Here is a 21,183-nt window from a genome sequence, read left to right on the forward strand (position 1 = left end):
CCCTTTCTAATAAAGAATGGTGTGAAACAAGGCTGCGTTCTCGCTCCTACCCTATTCCCAGTCTTTTTTAGCATGATGCTCCAAAGGGCCACGGCAGACCTCGATGATCAGGACGGTATCTACATTTGATATCGTACTGATGGAAGCCTATTCAACCTGAGGCAACTGAAGGCCCACACCAAGACCTTAAACCATCTTGTCTGGGAGCTGCTTTATGCTGATGATGCCACCCTTGTTGCCCACACAGAAGCAGCCCTGCAGTGTTTAACATCCTGCTTTGCTGACGCTGCTGAGCTCTTTGGGCTGTAGGTCAGTTTAAAGAAGACAGAAGTTCTCCATCAACCTGCACCTCAGGAAGTCCCCCATCATCCCCACATCACCATTGGCCAATCAGAGCTCAAATCAGTCCAGCAGTTTAATTACCTAGGCAGCCTCATCTCCTCGGAGGGTAAGATTGACGGGGAGATAGACAACAGGTTGGCAAAGGCATATAGTGCTTTCAGAAAGCTTCATAAAAGAGTCTGGTGAAATAAACACCTGAAGAAAAGTACAAAGATCAGTGTTTACAAAGCCATAGTGTTTTCTACTCTCTTATACGGTTCTGAATCATGGGTCATCTACCGCCACCACCTGCATCTCCTAGAACGCTTCCATCAACGCTGCCTCCGTTCAATCCTAAATATCCACTGGTCAGATTATGTGACCAATACATCTGTTCTTGAACAAGCAGCAGTCACAAGTATCGAGGCCATGTTACTGAGAACACAGCTGCGATGGGCAGGGCACGTCTCAAGGATGAAGGACCACCACCTCCCTACGATCCTGCTTTATGGTGAACTTACCACTGGCTACCGCAAGAGAGGAGCCCCGAAGAGAAGATACAAGGACTCCCTGAAACAACATCTCAGCCTTGGCCATATCGATCACCATAACTGGTCTACTCTGGCCTCAAATCGGGAGGCCTGGAGACATGCCATCTATAACGCTGCTGATGCTTTTGAGAAAGCACGCAGGATCACTCTTGAGGAGAAAAGACAACACAGAAAGAATCATGTCTTGCAGAATACACCATCTAAGGAGTCTTTCTGCTGTGCCTTTTGCAACTGGACATGCCTGTCTCATATTGGCCTTTTTAGCCACCAACGCGCCTGCAACAAATGTGGGTAGGGCCCTTCCCAAAACTTCATTCGCGAAGCCTAGCCATGCCTATGATGAGAGGAAAGAGACAAAAGAAATACCTTCAATGTGTAGGAAGATTGAGAATTCTTTGAAGCTTACACTGCAGCTTGTATGAAAGGAGGAATAAAGCTAACAGCAGACTTCTATCTTATAAACTTCATCCAAATAAAAGTGCCAAACAAAGATCCAAAATGAAAAGAGAAGATTCTTCTCTTGTAGAAATTGTCATTGAATTCTCCTGACATTTAATTAGGGCTGGTAATGGTTAATGCTTTATGCTACCTTGGAAATCTAAAAAGTTGTTTTAGGAGTCTTTAAATTGAGAGCTTCTTCAATGTAAAAAGAAATAACTGTATTTCATGATCACTCTATTATTTTCTAACTGAACATTTCTGGTTCTTGTAGAATCATAAGGCAATACCCCATGTTCATAGGAAAATCCTTAAAATATAATGCTAAGATTTTATACAAGGAATCTAAATATATAATAGGCTCTCTCAAAACCTTAACAGCCAGCAAAGTAAATAGAAACATAAATAAATAATCCCATTTCAGTAAAACAAGAAAAGGGTAAAATACTTTGACTTTCACTTCCTCATTGTGTATAAGCAATAATCTTTGAACAGACATGCTTCTACAGGACTTCAGAATAATCTCAGTTCTGTAAGTACGGCATAGATAACATAAAGGAATCCAGTCAACCTTGCACTTATATTTAACAAAATTTAGTTTGTTCCAAGTTTGAAATGTGTGTAAATGTGCGTGTGCACATTTAAGGTGCCTTGTTGCAACCACTGTATAAGCGCTGTATAAGCACTGTATAAGGGACTTCATCAGTCTAGGTCCTAAACAGATCAAAATAGATCGATGAACACAGTTTCTCATGGGTTGCAGTTTGTGCAGTGTGTTGAAGGGCACTTGGTGTCTGCATCACAATTATACACTCATTATTCAAACACACTTCACTGATACACTGATGACTGAGCCTTCAAACCTTAAACTTCTCTGGGAAGAGTGAGGTGAAAAAGTGTTTGTGTTTTCAGTGCATGACTCTAGAGCAAGGATCACATTCATCTGTAGGAATAGGTGACTGTGCTTGCATTGCCTTTTTTGGATCAGGAAGCTGTGGATAATATTTATAGTAAAACACTATTTTGTTAGTAATTGAACCAGTCACAGAACTTTTTAGCCTGTGGTGACAGTTACTGTCATGTACAAGTAAACACAAAATAATTGGTAATTGTAATTAACTTGCAAGTTAGAGTACTGCTCTGAAAAATTCATATCTACAGGGTACATCTACATGGCAGTAGAACACATGACCAGAGCAGATTTATCTGTATTCCAGCCAACTTTATCATGTCCTGCTTTGGTGTCAGGTACAAATAAAATTTCAGCCATCAACTCTATGTGCAGCATGCTGGACAGGTTTCTACAGGAACATTCTCTTCCAGTTGTGAGGCAAAAACACTGGGTGGAGAAGGAGAATCATGAACATGAGCAGTGTGACACCTTCTGTGAGAGTGGTAGCAGGCAGTACAGCTTGAGAGGTCACATTTAGCAGCTGGTTTAGTAGCCAGGAACCACTAGATTTTTAATAATCTCTAAACCAGTCAAAACTGCCTCTAGCACAGTCCTGGAACAATCATCAGCTTAATTTTTCATACACTACAATCCTTTTTTCCTTTCAGACGTTCCTGTTGGAAGCTGGTAAACTGTACCTGCCGAAGAACAGCATTTCTGATCCCGAAGATGTGTATAGTGCATAAACTTTTTTTCTATATTACCCACAAAAGCAAAAATTCTTTTAAATTTAAGCATTAGATTTCCCATTGTTGTGTGGGCTATTTTGCAATTAGTTTTTGTAAAACCATTAAGACTTTAATTTGTTAGAGAATAGTTAATGGAAAGCAGTAATTATATTAATGGTAAAACTAGAGGAAGAATTTTTTATCAAAACAGTGGTCACAAGCTGCAGTATGTTTCAGCTTGTTAGGTGAGAATGTTCTTCAAACCACCATGTCACCTGCTAGAGATGAGGATTTTGAGGAATGACCTTCTTGTGTATTTCCTTCTACCACAGGCAATTAACTGCTCAAAGTAAAAAAGAATTTTTAATTCTTTCGAGTTTTAGAGTTTGTTTTCTCACCCACAAATATAGGATGGAAAGCATCCATTGAAATCACATCTACTGTGGATATCATATTACAAAACACTGTTGTTTAAATACGGAGTAATGCTCAGAAAACCTTACAAATAAAAGGGGAATCACTTAAAAACCAATTATAAAATAATTATATGTATAGGTTTATTTTCTATTTAATCTGATTTCAGGCAACATCTGTAGGTATTGGCTTAAGTAGTTAATGTCAAGAATTTATAGTCCTGAGATAATTGATTTGCTCATTACCTGAACAGTAATATTCTCATTCTTTTTTAAACTATCTATCCCACCTGTTCAACAATTATTTCAGATGCTTCCATGTTTTTCTTTTACTGGACACATTTTATATGCCTCTCAGTGAGTTTATTGATCCTTCTGAACAGTTTGTTTGCAAAAAGTTTTTAATAGCAAGTTTGACCACACACATCTATCTTAGTTCTAGAATTAGTTGTCAAGGTTCAGAGCCCTTCAGCTGCTGGACAGGGCTGCGACTCAGAGAGATCTTGGTAGAAATGGGCCTCATGAACTTCCTTGTGAAGTTCAACAAGAGCAAGTTGCACCTGAGATGGATGTGATGGGTAGACCTAAGCCAGAAGCCAAGCATCTACACAGCTGCTTGCTCACCTCCCCCTTCCTATCCCACAGCAGGACAGGAGAGAAAGTAGGAAGACTGGAAGTTCGAAAACTCATGGGTCCAGATAAAGACAATTTAATAGGGGTAGGAAAATAAAAAGCAAGCAAGGCAAAGAAATTAAAATCTCTCAGCACCACTGTTAGGCAGACTGATACCCAGCCAGTCTTCAAACAATAGCTGCTTTGGTGGAGGGGGAAGAAGCTTTTTCCTCTCCCCCAGTTTTTATTGCTGAGTATGACATTATATAGTATAGAATATCTCTTTGGACAATTCAGGCCAGCTCTCCTGGCTCTGTCACTTCCCAAACTCTTCTCTACCTCCAGCTGACTCTTGGGAGGGGGGGGTGGAGGGACAATAGTAAGAAGAGAGAGCCTTGATGGTGTGCAAGCACTGTTCAGCAGCAGCCAAAATAGTTAGTGTGCTATCAACACTGTTTTAGCCACAAATCCAAAAACACAGCAGAGTAGGGAAACGGTTCTTCGTTGTTGTGAAGAAAGTCAACCCCAACCCAGTCAGACCCAGTGCAACAGGAACTGGATGTCACATTGGTCAAGATGGTCATGATTTAGGAATGCATACTTCCTAATTAGGCTGGAGAATAAGGACTAATTTGAGACCTATTTCTTTATTAAATATTTTTTTGATCAGGGGAGAAGAAGTTAGACTATTCTTAGAAGTACATGGGAATAGGACAATTGACACAAGCTAGAGTATGGGTAATTCTAATCAAATATTAGGTGGTTTGTTTGCTTGTGTGGTTTTACCATAAGTGTGGGATGGCCTCAAATTAATGAGATCTGTTTTGAACAAGGAATTCAACTAGATGAACTCCGGAGTACCAACATAAACTCTGTTTCTGTGGTTCTAGCCCTGATTCAGGAAAAATTTAATCCTATACTTGCATCTATCTCTAAGGCAAATATTTTTATCTTGAGATAAATATCAGCTGTTAATTAGGGTGGACTGAAATCAGCAGGAGGATGGGCATGTATTTAAGTAACGTTCTGAACAAGGATAAGTTCCTCCATCGGGGCTCAGATACACAGGAAATTAAACTACACTGTGATAAATTTTGTTTATAGGGACTGAGCAGTCAGCACAAGTTCTGATTCTCTGTCTCTTTTTCCATACTTGTAAAAAAAGACAAAAGGAAAATTCCTTCATGGGGATCCTCATGAAGTTTTACAGTTGGAAATATAAGGGCACTTAAGTATATTGCTTAATATTCCCATATGGCTACATTTCTTTCCTTCTCTTACTTATTTTTATTCTTAACTTTTGCCACTATTCAGATATAACAGCAAAATACCTAATTAACCTTTTGCATAATTAATAATATTTTATTATGTAACAAGTTTCCAGGCTTACCTTTATATTTTTCCTTTGAATGAGTAAAACTATTGTTCCTCTGCATTACATCTCTCTTCTAATGAAGCCAAGCCAACAGAAAAATATATATTTTTATAAATGTGAAAATTTCTACATTCTAACAGAATAATGGGGTTTGCTTTAGAGAAAAAGCATACCAACATATTAGCTTCATCATCATATTGAAATAGAATTTCTTTCCAGTTTTCCAGCTTTTGCGTTTGTGTGTGTTTGTGTAGAATGATGACAGGCAGCGGTGAAAAGAAAAACAGAGAGTTCTGGTATAAGATACCAAGATATCTTTTTTAATATATATTTTTTTTTAATTACCATGTACTGGGAATTACCCCTGTAGCATTTCTGTTACAGATGGCAAAATAAATCAAATATGGAACTGCCATTTATGATTGCAAATATCTACATGTAGGCCTATTCTAATTTCTGTGTGTTCAAACTATATCAAAATAACTAAGGAAAAAGAAGCTTACACTCACAGAGAATCTGTCTGTTTACTGTTGCCCTGAAATGGGGAGCATGAGTGACCAGAGACAAGTGGAAACATGCTGCAGGAGAGGAGGTTTCTTACCTCGCAGGACCAGAAAACTTGAGGTCAAACCAGATATGAAAGCATCTAACATCATCCAGGAGACAGCAGGATTGCAAAGAAACTATGAAATCACATCTTCTGCTTCCTAGATCTGACCAAACTCAACATCAAAGTCACAGCAGCACCAAGGCAGAGGGGTCATGCACAAATTCCTCCCATTTCCCTGATGAAGTGGGTCACTAAAGCAGCCCTGCAGGTGGACTGGTGCAGGAGGTGGGTGGTGAGAGCAAGGGGGGCTCCACGTGGTTAATATCAATGCTAAGCAATGCTGAGGTTAGCATATACTTCTGTTGGAAAGGAGTTTGCTTCTGCACTCATTTTGTGTATGCTAGGTGTACGCTACAGAGTCATAAATAAATTTTCAGATATTTTTAAATGTGAAAATTCCTCAGCAAATTTGCAGATGACACCAAGCTGAGAGGTGCAGTTGACATAACAGAAGAAAGGGATCCAATCCAGGATTTTTCTATGGAAATGATAAGTGGAATTTACAGTTATTTAATGTTTTACACAATTTTATTGATTTGTAGTTAATCAACAGAATAGACTAATTGCAAATTGTATTTCTTAGAGGCATAATAGAGACTCTTAAATTGTGCTATGCTGTGTCAAAACAATGCTACCTTTCAGTGCATCTTTACCTCCACAAAAATACTGTCAACTCTTAATCAAAATACCAATTTCCAAAAGCAGTAGCTGATATTTCTATATCAGTGTATTTTCTACATCTTTGTGTATGGGATTCAATTTTAAACTGTTAATCCAAAACACATAGCCACCAGACTTACCTCTTTTTTCCCTATAATTATATTACCAGAATGGCCAGACTGCAAAGGTCTGCCTACTTAGATATCAGAGATTAAATCCTGGCTTCATGGCGATGCTGATAAAATGTCTTATTATTTCTGAAAGCAGTGATCAGAGTACACAATGTCAGGAGATTAGTCTGTGTACCAGGGATGGAAGGAAAGGATCATGAAACAAGCTGACACCACAAAGCTCAATTTCTAAAGTGGTCCAAGCAAGGTATCAGCTGTCAGGAAAAACACATACGTGTGCACACACACATGCACCATCAGCCAAGGATTTTCACATCCAGTTGTCAGTGTCAGACACCACTGAGAGCAACCCCAAGTGATATGATGGTGTATATTCCCAGCAGTTTCTGCTTTGCTCTCCTGTCCACTGCTGATCCATGGCATGGCTCACCAGAGTCAGGCAGTTTGCACTGTGCTCAGCTCTTGGCCAAAGTCAGACCACGTGCTGTGGTATCTCAGATCCTTACGTTACAAAGATTTGAGGAACTGGGATTTAACTTTTTGCTTTTTTGTGTTTTTTTTTCTCTAACCCACCCACACTGAAATTTCAAGATGTTTTAGGTCTTGAAACTATGACTTGAAACTATGACTTGAAACTATGACTTGAAACTATGAAACTATGACTTGAAACTATGACTTGAAACTATGAGAGAAGCTATGACTGCTCTCTCAAGCCATGGCTCTTCCAGTCCTCTGCAGACACCAAAGCCTCAGAACATTGTGTTGAATAAACGCCTAATTTCCAGTTCATTTTAAGAAATCATTAATGTTATTTACAGTGTTTCTTCCTCCCTGACAGTACAACATGCTACATTTTATCCATTTTTAGTCTGTCTTCAATCTACATTGGATTATTTCCAACTTTATTTATTCCAAATTTATTTATTTATTTTTAAATATTTCTTTTCAACCTTTTTTCAAACACAAGCTCTCCACTCATAAAGAATAATTAAAAAATCTTTTGTCTGTGGCTTTTCTCCCCACTCCTTTAATAGAAACTGGTTATTGTGATTGTCTAAGCTCTGATGAGCCCATAGTATCGTTAGAATCAGCCTCCAAGCTATCTAGAGTTTTTCTGTAAGATTAATACATAATTTCTAGAGATAAGTTAATTGTATTTGCCTAGGAAGATAAAATCAGAGTATGTGAGTAGGTATTTCATGTTTTATTTGAAGCAGTTTGTATCGGTTCCTAAATTTCAGCTTTAATATTCCATTTGATGCTGTAGAACTCTTGATTAGTGTATTTTGTATTTGAAGCCTGTGTTACACTCCAAATTCATCAATCATTTGTTGCAACAGACTGCTCCTTTTTATCAGTTTGCTATATTATTAGATCGTAGATGCAATCACACTTAGCGCTGCTGTTGGTGTGTATTTGATCTGCCTTCCTCCCTCGTAGATCTGACAGCTTCATGGGCATTGACAAAAAGCAACACACACAGGTAAAATTAAATTTTGAACTGTTGGAAAATTTGCACTGGCAAGAATTGGCACTCCTGGCAGTGTCTGACATTCTCGTGCTGGTAAAAGTAAGAACTGCTTATCAATGATGTATTAGAGATTGGCACAAACCAACTGGTGTACACATTCACGTAAGAAATTCATTGGTAAAGTGATCCCTTGCCTCCTACTACGTGTATATCCTACATCTGGACCTTCTGTGGTAACTACTTTTTTTCAGACTCAAGGTCATAGAGCTAAGTGTACAGAGTCACTTGCAGCCATACAGTCAGTAGAGACAAAACTTGAATATGAGCTGTCCTGGTTGTTTTCCTAATCTTGTGAGTCAGCTGGCCCTCTCAAACCTAGAGCTTAGCTGCCAGACAGCAGGTTGGCAGTGGTGTGAGGGATCAAGAAGTTGGGCTCAGCTGAAGTGATGATATCATCTGCATGGTTTTGATATCTCTGTGCTATTTGGCATATGACTCTTACTGATTCTGTTAAACATAAGAGCTGGATTTCATACAAGTCAATCCTCTTTATGGCATTGCAACTTGGATGATGAGGAATGAAAAGTCTTCTATGGAACTAAAACTTCCATAAACAAATACCGCCAAACACAGACTAAACTGCTTTCATAGAAAGTGGAGTCTGAAATTCAAGACTTTGTCTGCTAAATGCTTAGTAATCCAATTGTTGGTTAAAAACCTCTTGGAAATTAAGACTCTGGCCAGATACATGAATAGGATGTATTTGTTATTTCCCACTTATCAGATTTAAAGAAATGCTAATTTATTAGGAGTATATGTAGTCAGAGTAATTCTGTTTTGCTTAAAGAATAGGTGACAGCTAACATCTATGTCTCATCCTTTCCTTATTAATGCCTAGATATGGAAATTCAGACAGACAGCTGGTTACTGTGGTTAGGGTACTGTACACAAAGAGATGTGAGGAAAATAAAAGAAAGATGTACCATGTTTTGAAGGGATGCCTGCATGGAGGGACACAGAGAACCTGTCAGGGCATGAGGCTATGGAGAATGAATGAGAAAGTGTGTGTGTGTGTGTGTGTGTGTGTGTGTGTGTGTGTGTGTGTGTGTGAGTGATCAAGAGAGAGAAAGTGTGTAGTAAATCCACAAGGATTAAAACAGTGAAAGGAACCATTTGCAATTAGGAAAAAAGGTTACTGGTGAGAAATGTTACACTCTGCTGTAGATTTCAGATATGCCACAGATTCAGAAAGGTCATTGCCAAGAGCAGCTTCCTCTGTTGCAGACACACGGTAAATGTGTGAAGTGGCCCTGAGGGCAAGGCTGATAAGACTTAGTACAAACTTGTTTGCTCAATAGGGTTTTTCTCTCTCTCTCTTTTTTTTTTTTTTGTTCTGTCCTGTAGTAAAGATGTTAGTCACGGACATTTGCAGGCAAAACTGTATTTTTAAAACAGAAAATATGAGGTCTTCGAAATGGGAATAAGACCCATGGAGGAGAGTTGTTTGAGGAAATGACTCTGTTGGCTGACACAGGGAAAAATCACACAATAAGAGTTGAAGCTGAGCATTTCTGTTTTCTCAGGGAAAGGTAATGACCAAGCTTTGAACTTCTTAAGCTTTATACTTAATCTTTCTGTTACACATTAGCAGGATCAGAGGGGAGCTGATCTTAAACAGCTACATTATCATCTTTAATAAATAAGACATACGGCAGAAGACAAAAGTGTTACAGCTTGATCACCATTTTAAAATTCCTTCAACACAAGGTTCACTGCACTAGTCTTAGTTTGTCTGGTGGGTCAAACAATATTCCTGTGATTTTGAGCACCAAATCTGCATTTCAAACATGAAAAACTGCACTTGTAATTGAAAACATAGGAGGATTTTCTAGGTGAATGAGAAACAGATGTTGTGACATGCTATGTCATATCCCTGTACCATCCAAAAGATTGATCCTTTGTACCCCATCGCAGTTTCGCTCTCAGTATGTACATTTACATTCTTTTCTTCAGATTTGTTTTTGGTTGTTTGTTTGGTTTTTTTAATCGGTAATACTGCTTCAAAGTCCTGAGATTGCCAGGTGGTCCTTTTATTTTTTTCTAGGGATTTCCTGTTATTCTTTTCCATGTGACCTAGTTACAATTATCTAAGGAAGAAAACTTACCTCACTGAAGGTCCCAGGGATTCAGCTGTGATCACATCACACCCTACCCCAACACCACTCTTCCCCCCTCCATCATGTTTTCAGCAAATAAAGTGTGTGGGTTTTCTGTTATGTGTTTTGGGTTATTTCCATTCAAGGAACTTAATGTGTCATACTGTACCTCAAGTCTTTAGAGAAGGTCAAATTACCTGATAGGTTGGAAGCTAATACTGGCTCAAAAAAAATGCTATTTTCATATCACTATAATAATTTATCTTTCCCATATGTCTAAGTGATTCTATCTAGTTTCTGACTAGCTGTTCTGTGGCTACAAAAGCTACTCCAGAAGTTTTCCAAGTAGTGGGCTAGTACATAGTTTGTTTCTTCCTGGGCTGTGCAGTTAATGTACATTTTTCTGTTTCATAGCAGCTCTGTCACCCTAGTAGAATCAGCTGAAATTTATTGCACATACTGAGTTACACAGCAGACCTCCTTGGTCTTGTTTTAAGCATTAACAGTTTTGCTTTATTAAAGTAACAGCGAAGGACCACTTTTACTGGGATAAGGATGCTTTCACAGGTATTTTGACCAGTGAATGCTGGGGATATGTCCAAAGCTCCTGGGAATCACATACCTAAACCCAAATTTGAGTTTGATACCTTACAGGCATGAAGGAAGCTTTGATTCCTTATTCTCTGAGTCACCATCTAGCCCTCAGGTTCTGAAATTTCCAGCTTCTTAAAATGTGTTCTGCATCTCCTCTATGTTAATTTTCAGAGAGTAAAGTGTTGTGGTTATTTAAACCAGAGCTAAATTAAAACCTCAAAGGGAAATTGCACGTAGGAGTGTAGTTCTTGTGTATATATCTCTCTGTGCAACACTTAACAATTTAGACAAGTATTTTAACAAACAATTCTCACACATTAGATAATATTCAACCATATATTCAGAGGCAAGTGCAATTCTGTCATGACTATTTTGAACAATGAATCCTTTTAAGCACTCACACATTAACAGCATTTTGCTTTTATTCAGTTTACACCATCTTATGGGAAATATGCTGTCATACTTAACAGAATCTGGTCTATTAATGTACATTTAATGAAAGTTTACTTCACACAGCAGTTTCTGAAGCTTTGAATTTTAGTTCACAATATTTCTTTTAAGTCTTTGAAATAATTTTATACTATTGGGGGAGGCCTTGACCTGCAGACTTGCTCTTGAAAGGAAGTACGGGAAAACCTTAGATGACGGTACAAACCTATTAGGGGGAATCAAATCTTAGATTGCTTTCTTCTAGAGGATTTTTGAAAGTAGTTTACAACAACATATTAGGCACTGTCTAGTTTTAAAAACATCCAAGAAAGGATTTTGCATAACCTTTTTAGAGGGGCAGCCTATAGACAAGATATAGAACTTCTAGAAACAGCAGTTGGAATTTTAGTTCCTTACAATCTGGAATATATATCACCTAGAGCAGAGCTTTGTTTTCTTATAAATTTACATCTGAAATGTAAGACTTCGATTAAAGGTATTAAACAAAAATATCCAATTTTCACTAAAAGGGACATTACAAGTTCTAATAGAGAAGGCACATGTGGATAGACAGGTGTGGAAGGATTAACAGCAAAATATCTTCCTATGACCCACAACTCTCACACACTTCACAAAAATCAGACCTAATATGGAGGAAAAATAGAGAAATACTTATGTGCACTTACAAAATACTGACAAGTCCTAGTCAGGTTACCATGTGGAGCCAGGATGTTTCATGGCATTATGAGGTGCCCAAGTTTGCTCTTGCTGTAGTAAAACAAGCAGAGGTGGAGAGAAGAGAGAGTAAGTCTACATTGTGGCACCAGGCAGAGTCACAGATGTCAACCATTTCTAGTTAAGTTACAGCAACCTCAACATGGGGTTCTTCATGTAAGGAAAGTCCCATTACTAGTAAAGGTGGTGCCTACAGAACAAACAGTAATATAAAGATAAGGGACTAGAACTTATGCATATATATTGCTGATCTGCATTAGTAGCCAATGGTCTTGCACCCTGATTTTCAGCATAAAAATGGTGAAGAAGTGTGTTATTATTTTGAATAAAGCTTAGAATTAAATGATGGTTTATGAGATCTGTTTTGGCACATTTTGTTACTCTGATGTGATTTGACATTCCTGTTAGAGAACAGCACCCCTAGTGAGCTGGTTTGTGATCTCAGAATTTTGAAAGAGTTAAGCTCACATAATTATTTTTTTCAAGCAAGCTAAGGTAAAAAATAACTGGGTAGGTATCTGCAGCTGAAAACAGTCACTTTTTATTTCAATAAAACTTTTTACTGTGTGCTTAGTTAACTTAAGCATTTGCAATTCTTTCACGGTCCTCTGAGAGTCTGATTGATTGTGACGTGGCTCCTGGATCAATAGTGCTGTAGCATACAAAACAGTTGCCAATGTCAGTTGTATAATTGCTTTATAGAAAGCAATATGTCACTTTTCCCTGTCATGTGGATATGCTAATTCAGCGGTTTTTCTGGATGCAAAGCATTTCCTCCAAGAGTGATATCTGTGTATGTGTAAAGTGCTTTCATGTGCATATTTTTTGTGAATACCTGAGTACTTACTGGATGAAGTCCATTCAATACTAAAATGGAAAGTACAAGCAGTGTATTTTGGTTTAGTCTCTAGCTGACATTAGAAGTTCTCCAGATTCAGGACACAAGATTGCATCTTTGCTTTCACTTCAGCTGCAGAATATTTATTTCAGCTACTCATAATCATATTACTAACCATTACTTTAAGAAGCAGTTTTGCAGAGCCACTGCTTGTGGTTTCCTGTTTCACGTAAGAGCAGGTTTTGTCTTACTACCTCGTGATACACTATGCTTTTAAAAATTTCAGTAAATAATAGTATTTTGCTCCCAGAACAAAGCAAGAAAAGGTTGAAGTTTTCCTTATCACCTGAGGGAATCCATTTGTCCTTTAGAAGTTTTATGAGGCGTTGTAAGAATAGAGCAGAGAAGAAGTCTGCAGTCATCTTTTTCACAGAGTTACTTATATATCACGCTCTAGTTCTATTTTTTTCAAGGCTTTATCTTTCATATTCATCTAAACTGTCTCATAATCAAACTGAGAAGGAGCAAATTTATGCAAATACTACTGAGATTTGATCTGTATTGCATAGGGTGGAATGTAGCTCCCTGCTAATTCTAGAGAAAACATAATGCTTTATTAAAGCTCAACATCACAGGCAATTTAAAAAAATGTTTACTGTGGACCAGCTTTTCAATGGGACTTCACTATATACAACAGAAGGTAAAGCTGAACAGGGCAGATGCACTGAAACAGCAACTGTGCTATCAATTCTGTTTCAGCTTTTTAATTGAAATAAAATACAAGGTTGTTATGTTACTGGTATTTTCAAAGTATTTCTCTTTTAGACCCCTGTGTATTCTGAAATGAGAATCCGAAGCTCATTTTAAAATAAAAATATATATATCTATGACAGTTTATTTTTTGGTACATATTCTTTTGCTGTTGTAAAGCAAAAAATTAAAAGTACTAGTTTCAAATGCTGATGGACTAAAACTTCTCTTTTGCAATGACATCTATGTATTATAATTATGTGCATTCAAGACAAAAATCTTTATTTGGTTCGTTCAGCAGCATTACAGAACCAAGTTATCACCTTTTTTTCTTGCAGGACATAATGTCAGATAAAAGGTTCTGGTTGTCTAATGGCTAACAAGTGTTGAAATTCTGTACTAAGACATCCTACAGAGCACTGAAACATTAAATTTCTTTATGAAAGTATTACTGTTAGCATAAATCAAATTCTGTTTAGAGACACAGTAATAAAGGCATTTTTAGAGTGCCCACTTACAGCAATAAAATTAGCATATTAAAATATATTTGGTTACAACAACAGTAAATTTAAATTTTGCCCGTTGCAGTAGAAGCAACAGCAGCAGCAGATCCTTTCAACAAGAGGAGAAGCAAATACTCTCAGCTGATGTTCAAATAGTGAATAAAAGATCAAGCTGATTCTCAGGAATATACCAAACAGTTTGAGCACCTGCATAAACGTGTGTAAGGCTCAGTTCAATTATAATTTATTTTAAAATCAGAGGGGAGGTTTTGTGTTTGTATTGCGAGTTGTATTTATTAGCCTTGCAAAATAACTTGAAAATTAGATTACTCAGAAAAACTCTATTCCAATAACTGCTTCAAAAAGATCTCATACAATAACTGCTTCGAGAAGGTGCCATACGAAATGAACACATGTAAAACCAATAATTTATTGAGTTTTAATTTAATAAGACTTACAGGAGCATCTGTATCCTGTAATATCTGTATCATTACTTTCTATTGTTTAAACAGTAGAAAAGCAGAGTGCTTAAAACCAGAATATTTGGTAATATCAGCTTGGTAATAAACAAAACTTGGTTCAGTGTGTTTATTTCTTTAAATGCCCTGACCCCTCAAGGAGTACAGCAGCCTTTCACAAGTCCAGGTCAATGTAAGAAAAGCTAAATTTAGGTCCTTGGAGTTTGATCATGAAATGATTGTTTAGAGCTAACTGTTAATGAATTCTTCCTTTTTTTTCTCTTAGTAAAAATTTCTCTTTCAGAACACTTTATTTTATGACCATATCTATCTTTCCAGCTCTCATAAGGGAAAAAATGAAATATCTTCCCTGCTTTTGTTGATTATAGATTTAAGAATATTGCTGCTGCCAAGGCTAGTTGTGGAATACAAAGAAAATAACTTAATTATTAAGTTCAGGAGTTTTCTAAACAAACACTACAACAGAACATGAGCATATGAAAGTATGTATTAAAGCCAAAAGCGCTTCAACTTGCTGCATCCCACAACCAATCAACCCAATTGAAAAAAATGTCAGATGCCTATGCCTATGCCTGCTCTTAAAGATTTAGTTTTAAAACACTCAGGACTTACCAGAGGCACAAGAAAGTCAATAATATTAATAGTAACTGTATTATTATTATTAATAATAATAATAATAATAAACTTAGTTTCCTTGACATTAGGTAGACTGAGCACAGTTTTGCCTGTGTGCTGTGCAACTCCTATATAGTTCTCACTACAGATCAAAACTGAATGTTAAAGTGTCCAGTGCTAAATTCTGTCGTTTTCTACATGGGTACAGAAGTAGAAAAGCACAGGAGTGCTTTCCATGTAGCATCTATCCAGGACAGGCGACTGCAGTCTCTATAATAAAAAGTCAAAAGAATTTCAAATTTAAATATACTCCTCCAAAGGGCAGGGAGTAACCACAGTTCCCTCTAATAGTCTAGCTTTAAAATGTTATAGCTTCCTGTAGCTCAGGCAGTTGCTGAGAGGTGGTGTAGCAGTTGTTCCCCTGAGTTAGATGACAATGTCTGTCATTTAGCAGCTAAATGAAAGATGAGGGATTTCAACTCTTACTGCTCTATGCCCTGGCCCTCATGAGTCTCACAACAGTTCTGTCTGCCTGTGAAAAGAGATATGCAGGCAGATAATGAGAAGGATAAGTGTTCATTTCCCACCTTAAGGTCTAGAGTTTTTAGCTTTCATGATATGAATCTACATGGATGGGTTAAGATAAGTTTAAGGTAAATTCAGTTCCTAATAGCTAATACTTCAGTGTTCCCAAAGCTTGATTAAAGAGCTAAGTATTTCTTCCCTACAGTTCATTGCAGTGCCTGAGCACTCAGCAGAAACAATTTCTCACTCATTTGTAGAAGGAGATGTTATTGACATTACTTTTATTTAACCTTCAGTAGTACTGTGATTGTGCTTTTCAGTTGCAAAGATAGACTGAAAGAGAGAAGGAACAGAACACTAGAAATTTTAAGTAGACCTCTAATTTGGCAAATCCATGACCAGGATGTATTTTAAGATGTATGGTTTTAAGTATTTAGGACTGCAAATGTGGCCCTATGATTTATGGCTCTAAGAAGGCATATATCTGAAATTAGGGAAAATAATATCCTGGGGAAAAAAGTGAAATACTTTGTGACAGGACCTAAATTCAGCCAAAGCCTTGAGAGGAATCTATCTGCTATTTTTCTTAAGAAGAACATGTGTCAAAAGGAACATGATAGAAAAAGCTGCTAAGCACAGTAAGTTTCTGATCAATTCGCAGATAAAATAAAATGCTTTGGGAACACATATATCCCTCATAGCCAGTGAGACCTTGCAGGTTGCTCCAAAGTTAATCTCAGTCCAGCAACTTCCAGTGGCATTTGGGGTTGCAGGAAATAACATTGCCCCAGGGTCCACATGAAACATCTGTCTTCATCAGCTTTGAGTGTGCTCCCAGTTGCAGTTTCTTTTCCATATCCCCTTCTTGTTTCTTCCTATACCACAGCCTAAATGTTCACACATACACACTCTAGCATACATTTTCCCATGGCTGATTCATCCAGGGAATTGTGATGTATATAAACCCAATAATAGTGATTGCTTCTTCTGGAGAGAAGATTCCTAATGATGGCTCCTGATTGGTTAGCCAAATAAAGACATGCTCAGGCAACCCATTATATTTAAATTTCCTTTAATTCAGTAATTTCATAGCTCAGTAATGATCCCACTGAGTTAAATTAAGCCAACAGTTCTGTTTTATTTAATCCTCACAAGCTTTTACTTGTGTGTGCCAATGAGATGTTTTTTTCAGAAAGCTTAGTGAATATTGCACAGTGATTATGTATATACAGGGTATGATAGAGCAAAATTCTATTTTATTTATGTATAATAATTACTTTTAGCTTAGCTGATGCTGGTAGCCTCTGACAAAGAATAGATGGTAGAGACTTTCAGATTTAGAGATTTCACTTGGGGTTATATAGAATACTGAAGCCTGGAGTCTGGAATAGGAGTCTAAAGTAAAACTTAAATGATAGTCAGATCTATTTTAGAAATATACTTCATTGTCTCTAATCTGGGTACCCACAGCTTCTTACCTGATATAACAAGTCATGGTGAGAAAAAAGCAGTCATTTAATGAAAAACCTAGTTTGAAGCTAGCCTAAAATAAATTAGTTTTTTTTTTTTCTTTTGCTATCAGTAAGAACAGTAATTCCAATGACCTTTAGAGAGAAAACTCAACACAATAGCAACTCATGAATAAATCGTAAGGTCTGATCCTGCATGTCTTGTTCTCATAAAGTTGTCAGGATTAGTCATGTCCTAAGAAATTGCGGGAGTGGGCTTCTTGAAATATGAGAGAAAAAAATTGAAACCTATTTCTTGGAGCCGAAGTGCATCATATCTTTTTTTTAGAAAAGTTTAGTTTTAGACATCATCGGATTTTCAAGTTCCCATAAAATGAGCTGTTTCTGGCTTCACATCCAGAACACAAGAAAGCCAACCTTCAAAGATGGATCCATTTGCTTTCTTCCTGAACCAGATCTTTGTAGAATTGGTGAGAGGAAGAGACACTTCAGAAATGCATTTGTTTCTCGTTAGGAACAACAAAATACCTTTGGAAAAGTTTCCAAAAACAGAAAATGAAAGAAAGGAAGAGAAAGAAGGCTGGAACAAAGTTAACTTCTCTTATTGAACTGATTATAGTTTTTGGACATATTTGACAAGTCAGCTGAAAAGGAAATTGGAGAAAGGATGAAAGAGAAGTCAAGTTAAATTTATCTGGTCTAAAATATCATTTCTAGCTAGAACAAGACAGGGTAGGTAAAGATAGAAAGTGTTAATATTAGAGCTGAGAATCCTGACCACTGAAAACTTGATGAGAATGAATTTTAAAAAAAAAATAAAAATTGTTTTGTCCAAAATTTTACTAAAATAAAAAAAAAAAAGTTTTAGCACCTTTTGAACATTTAGAAATGGCCTGGATTCCATATTACTTCTTGTGGTTTTTTACATGAGAGCTCTCATACAGTTTTCAAGGAGTCCAAAAAAGTCTAGCCTAAAAAAATACTATTATTAATAGTAGAAATGATCAGTTTTACAGCAGATATAATAACCTGGGCTTAACTAGAATTGTTCTTAGCATCTGCAGACAGTTTAAAAATACTCTGATCCCAAGTATTTGGAGTTGGGTCTAAAGCATGTTTAATGCACTTCAGTCTCTTCAGTCACACATGAGGGCAAAGACTGAAAATGTTATTTTTCACAGACACAGCACAGGTCTACACATCTTCAGAGGTTTTTGGGTACAGCTTCACTCTCTTTTTCAGAGGTGAAAGTAGCTTCAGATCTCAAACAAGTTACCATGGACTACTATTAGTCAGATTTTTAGTCACTGGAAGTTTTGTCAAGTCAGATCAGAATTTTTAAGGTAAATGATTATTTTGAGATGATCAGTCAGGAATTTCATCTTAGGAGGCATGATAGAACTACACATTCTGAAAATGACAGTATCCTAATAAAACACTGTCATTTTCCAAACTACTATAATTATTTCAAATAAAACAGTGCAGCTTTTTACTGCCTAAAAAGATGGGACCAAGAGGCAAAAACAATAGTCTAGCCTAGATAAACAAGTTAATATGTTTTGTATCTTGGGTCTGGATCATATATGGTCCATGCCTACACTAACATCAAGCCACATCCTGAAAGCCAGCTATTCTACTTCTGCGATGTTTGTAACTCTTTAATTCTTGAGTAAAAGCTGATGTAGCCCTGAGGAACTGCTATACAGTTTAAGAGCAGCAGCAAACTGCTAATTAGTAAAAAGGTTTGTATTTCTTTTGTCCCATCAAAAAAATTCATTATTTTCTGTTGTTGCACATTTTTTATTGAGCTAACTTCTCTTTTTATTTTCCTGCTCTTGAAATCTTCCAAATACATCAATATTGCTGTCTTCTCTTTTTTTTTTTATTGAAACAGGAACTATCATTCCATAAATATTTGTCTTTTTCAATTAACAGCCTTTTCACCTATCAAACCTTTCAAGAGATGCTGTCCTTTTATCTCTCTTTGTCAAACTTGCAGAAATATATCTAAAACCAATGCAAAGAACAATTTCACCACAATCCCCCCCTCCCCCCGGCCTCACTGTGACCTGAGAAATGTTCCTTAGGGCTCGGCCTTGACAAACAACACCTGTATGCTGAATATTTATCATTAATTTTGGTAATATGATCTCTCTCAAACTGTGGCTATGTGACTTTAGCTGAAAGTGACTTCAAAGTATAAAAATAAATTAGCTCATGTTATAATTGTGGTGTGGCTGGGTTCTGGTGCTATACCCTTATGCATGACAGTGCACGCTTAAATCCTGGAGTGGCTAAGGAACTCCCCAGTCAGTCAGGTGCATAGCTGAGATAATAGATCAGCTTGAGACAATGGACTAACCTGAAAACTGACTCACCATTCACCTTTAACTATTTGACTGATGGTTACAGCAGCCCTCCAGTAGGTGGTTTTGAATGGTTGAAGAAATTGCCCCATAGCAACTCCCTCTGTGTCTAGCCCAATTTGTATGCCTAGATGTGCTTATTAACATCCATGCTGGAGTGTCCCACAGTGTCACTTCTGCAGAAGTGTCAGGTTGTGCATAGATAAGACATTTGTAAAACTCAACAGAAACCCTTCCTGCAAAAATGGTCACAAGTTTAGTCTTCTTAATGCACTCCTTAAGAGGTGCTTTGTGTGTAGTTGTGATGTATCAATGACAATGAGTTCTATATGCATTGGGGTGGTCACATAACATTGTGGTCAGCTGAACTGTAAGAACAGAACAAAATGGTAATTTAGGGAGTCTCTTCTGATTCAGCTGAATGCTCCACTAGGAGGATCCTTGCAATTAAACCTCCCCTCACCACTAGTCAGACATTAGTAGTTCTGCTTCAGAGATCTGCTTCTCCATGCAAGTGTTACCCTACACCAAGATTCCAGTAAATTATTATTTTTCCTTTTAACAAACATTTTATCCAAATATCTGTGCAACAAGGTCAGATTTGGATGACAGTATGGTATAGAAATAAATAAAATTGTATTTCCTACTTTTCCCAGGTCTTTTTTCCAGTTCTATTGCTTCCTAATGGCAGGAGGCATGTTTCTCCCGTTTTCCAGTAATACCTTTTGATTTCTCTTGCAGGTGAAGTTTCGTGGAAGATCTTTTCAGGTTGCAGCAGGTAATGCATGTGGTATGGAAATAGCTCTGCAGCAATTACATTCATTCTTAACTGTTTTACGATGGATTTTTGCTTCAGAAGGTTTTTCATTAGACTCCTAAGACTAACACAGTTGATTCTCAGAATACAGCATGAGTTGATTCTCATGAGCAATAGAAACACAGAGTGAACTCTTGGTTTAAGTGGGTCAGGACAGTACAGAATTGCTGCAAATGCAGTTGCTCCACACATTGCCCTGTAGAAGAGCAAACTCTTCCCTCATAAATTTAAATAAATGTGGACCTCAGAAATAGGCATAGATTTCTCACAATGATTAGCTTTCTCTCTTGGATAGGCTGATGAAGTGCCTGCTCCTATGTCATGTCTTAATGTCACTGCTACACCATTCCTCTTTCTCTCTTGAGCTCAGGCTGGACCCTCACCTCTTTAGAAGGTTAATATGAACACTGCTCTTTACTGTTTTCAACCTGTCTCTGCAGCTTCCAAACTACTCTGTGGCTCTTCTTTCCCAACATTTCACATCAGCAGCACTGAGTTAGTACTTCTTAAATTTAAGTGCTGGAGTTTTGGTAACCTGCCCATTTCAGTCCTCTTCTGGTCAGTTAATTCATTGCGTTTACTTTGTTCAATGACCAATGAGAATCGTATTTTTCTTTCGTAAGCAACACAGATGGCAAGAAATCTGCTTACTCCTCTTTCAGCTCTTAATTAGAAAGGGGAAAATGCTTCCAGAGCAAATGAATG

The 21,183-nt window shown here is 37.3% G+C and overlaps 1 long non-coding RNA gene across 2 annotated transcripts in view; it reads right to left on the reverse strand.

Annotated features, from left to right (window-relative positions):
* Positions 1 to 12,296, reverse strand: part of LOC108505049 — a 33,104-nt gene extending 20,808 nt beyond the window's left edge. For both annotated transcript variants that reach the window (XR_001877368.1, XR_001877369.1), the window contains exon 1: positions 12,068 to 12,296. This is a non-coding gene — a long non-coding RNA (uncharacterized LOC108505049). The remainder of the gene's footprint in view (positions 1 to 12,067) is intronic.
* Positions 12,297 to 21,183: the final 8,887 nt, after the last annotated feature.

Source organism: Lepidothrix coronata, unplaced genomic scaffold, assembly GCF_001604755.1.
Source record: "Lepidothrix coronata isolate B3197 unplaced genomic scaffold, Lepidothrix_coronata-1.0 Scaffold6, whole genome shotgun sequence".
NCBI lineage: Eukaryota > Metazoa > Chordata > Aves > Passeriformes > Pipridae > Lepidothrix > Lepidothrix coronata.